The following is a 3,591-nucleotide window of genomic DNA, read 5'->3' as shown; positions in this document are numbered from 1 at the left end:
TTATTTGCTTCGTTACTAGTTAACGCCTTACAGGCGTAATGGGAAGTAATGGGCAGTTAACCAGTACTTACTGGTACCCACAAAAACCAGGCTTGTTAAGGAACAAAAGAGAAATTCTTCATGTGAGTACTGGATTACTCTGACTAGTTGAGTGAACAGCTCATTTAGTCAAAAACCTGTTTCCTGGTGGTTTTAGAAGCCTTTTTAAGGATGAAAAGCGGTTTTATTGATTTATTCTTGTACTGCTGTGTCATCTTACCTTTACTTGTTCATCACTTACTAAGTAATAAGTCATTACTTAATCATTGACTGGTCATTATCTATTATACTGTTTACCTTCATAAAAAAGTCAAACATAATACCAAGTACTTACTGAGGAACGCATCATTAACTAATCAGTACCTGACCAGTACCTACTACTTTTGTGAACATTATTGTAAAGTCAAACATCATACCAAGTACTTACTGAGGAACGAAGCATTAACTAATCATTACCTGACCAGTACCTACTAGTTTTGTGTACATTATTGTAAAGTCAAACATCATACCAAGTACTTACTGAGGAACGAAGCATTAACTAATCATTACCTGACCAGTACCTACTAGTTTTGTGTACATTATTGTAAAGTCAAACATCATACCAAGTACTTACTGAGGAACGAAGCATTAACTAATCATTACCTGACCAGTACCTACTACTTTTGTGTACATTATTGTAAAGTCAAACATCATACCAAGTACTTACTGAGGAACGAAGCATTAACTAATCATTTCCTGACCAGTACCTACTACTTTTGTGAACATTATTGTAAAGTCAAACATCATACCAAGTACTTACTGAGGAACGAAGCATTAACTAATCATTTCCTGACCAGTACCTACTAGTTTTGTGGCATTTTTTCTATATTGAAAATAACAGTTTGATCTCTTTAGGCTTTATGCATATAGCTATCTAACATGTGCAAACCATTCAAAATTGATAACAACTGCAGAAGAGACAGTATTTATTACACAAAATGTACCTTAAAGTTAGACACACACACACATGCAAGCATTTCCCCCAATAAATGGAAACTATCGTTTCCATATATTTTAAACTTTGTACTGTTTGCATATCTCGTGAAGCATATGTCCAAGTGCACCATTCTTGTGAGATTTGGCCACCCAATGTGTCCACTCTATTGAGGCAAGCTGTTTCTTCAAGGTGTTCTCTGTTCGATTGCCAGGCAGTCTCCAGACCTGGGATTTTCCTATGGTTGCCTCTTTACAAGACATGAGGCCCAAGATCTTAAAAAAGAAAAAAATCTTATTGCTTAAAGTATTAAACAGCTTTATGCAATTTGTTATGAATTCTTCCAATTATAAATGTTCATGTATTCATACCTTTAATTTGAAGTTGGCATTTTATTTTGAAGACGGCTTATGCACTTCCTCTTCCTTTTCTTCACGTTCTACCTTCGACATGTTTCCAGCTGTACAGCGGTCACTGACGATGTAAGTTGTGTTTATTCTGAGACAAGATTAATTTTTAAATGTAACTTACCCTTTCTGCTAGTGTTGTCCGCTCCTGTGTATGTTTGCACTCTTTAAAATGCCCATTTCTGCCCGTTAGCATGATCGCGATTTAGCATCGTTTAGCTAACCGTATGACTGTTAACTTCAGATTACTTTAAGCTAACATGTGCATGCTATATGTTTAAGTGTTATAGCAGCAGTATTTTATTTACCATGAAATGTTTCTTTAGGACACTGTATTTAATTTACAAGACTTACACACACACTTTACTGATAGCTTAAGTGCTTTCAGACCGAAGCCCTGCAGTGGTCAGTTAGGCAAAAAATCAGCATCAGAGGTCAGATTCCTCAACACTATTGTAACAAGATAATGTTATTTCGGATGTCACGTTTTAATGTTGTTGCAAATCAGTGTAATTTGACAACTTTTTCTTCATTTAAAAGAAAAAATGTGACCACACTTTGGTTTTGTGATCTAAAAGTGGAATGATAATATCTTGTAAAGATGTTTCTAAGTGATTTTTTTATACATTGTTTTTGTACTTTTTAACTTGATATTTACACAGCCAATTAAATGATCTAATAGTATATCCAATTATGTGATATTTCTGTGTGTTTTTACAAGTAAATACAAAGAACTTTGTGAATTTGTGGACAATATTAAACTTTCTTTTACTACCATGTTTTCTTATTTTGAACAGTATGGTCGGGGAGATTTGGACGAATCTGGAGGAGGCGAACATGGGTCTTTGGAATGCTAGGCATAACAGGCATGAGAAGGCGGCCCATTCTGAGGCTAGTCAGAAAACAGTCCTGGTGGCACTTGATCCCAGTCATAAGGTGTTATGATTGCCAAGGGACCACTATCATTTCAGATCAATGAGCACTGGCTAATAGTGGATATGTTCACTATTCAGTAAACCACAGCCGGTCATTTGTAAATGCAGAAACAGGTGCCCATACAAAGAACATTGACTGTGAGTGGTCTACCTACAAATCCCAGGTCTGGAGACTGCCTGGCAATCGAACAGAGAACACCTTGAAGAAACAGCTTGCCTCAATAGAGTGGACACATTGGGTGGCCAAATCTCACAAGAATGGTGCACTTGGACATATGCTTCACGAGATATGCAAACAGTACAAAGTTTAAAATATATGGAAACGATAGTTTCCATTTATTGGGGGAAATGCTTGCATGTGTGTGTGTGTCTAACTTTAAGGTACATTTTGTGTAATAAATACTGTCTCTTCTGCAGTTGTTATCAATTTTGAATGGTTTGCACATGTTAGATAGCTATATGCATAAAGCCTAAAGAGATCAAACTGTTATTTTCAATATAGAAAAAATGCCACAAAACTAGTAGGTACTGGTCAGGTAATGATTAGTTAATGCTTCGTTCCTCAGTAAGTACTTGGTATGATGTTTGACTTTACAATAATGTTCACAAAACTAGTAGGTACTGGTCAGGTAATGATTAGTTAATGCTTCGTTCCTCAGTAAGTACTTGGTATGATGTTTGACTTTACAATAATGTTCACAAAACTAGTAGGTACTGGTCAGGTAATGATTAGTTAATGCTTTGTTCCTCAGTAAGTACTTGGTATGATGTTTGACTTTACAATAATGTTCACAAAAGTAGTAGGTACAGGTCAGGTAATGATTAGTTAATGCTTCGTTCCTCAGTAAATACTTGGTATGATGTTTGACTTTACAATAATGTACACAAAAATAGTAGGTACTGATCAGGTACTGAGTAGTTAATGATGCGTTCCTCAGTAAGTACTTGGTATGATGTTTGACTTTACAATAATGTACACAAAAATAGTAGGTACTGATCAGGTACCGAGTAGTTAATGATGCGTTCCTCAGTAAGTACTTGGTATTATGTTTGACTTTTTTATGAAGGTAAACAGTATAATCGATAATGACCAGTCAATGATTAAGTAATGACTTATTACTTAGTAAGTGATGAACAAGTAAAGGTAAGATGACACAGCAGTACAAGAATAAATAAATAAAACTGCTTTTCATCCTTAAAAAGGCTTCTAAAACCACCAGGAAACAGGTTTTTGACT

The 3,591-nt window shown here is 35.4% G+C and overlaps 1 long non-coding RNA gene across 1 annotated transcript; it reads left to right on the top strand.

The window, feature by feature from the left end:
- Positions 1–1,388: 1,388 nt before the first annotated feature.
- Positions 1,389–2,638, top strand: LOC121632966. The gene is made up of 2 exons (XR_006008986.1): positions 1,389–1,494; positions 2,217–2,638. It is a non-coding gene; the product is annotated as an uncharacterized LOC121632966 (long non-coding RNA).
- The last annotated feature ends 953 nt before the right edge of the window (positions 2,639–3,591 follow it).

This window comes from Melanotaenia boesemani, chromosome 21 (genome assembly GCF_017639745.1).
Source record: "Melanotaenia boesemani isolate fMelBoe1 chromosome 21, fMelBoe1.pri, whole genome shotgun sequence".
Classification (NCBI taxonomy): Eukaryota; Metazoa; Chordata; class Actinopteri; order Atheriniformes; family Melanotaeniidae; genus Melanotaenia; species Melanotaenia boesemani.
Note: the sequence above shows the minus strand (reverse complement) of the source record. Positions and strands in the feature narration are given on the sequence as shown.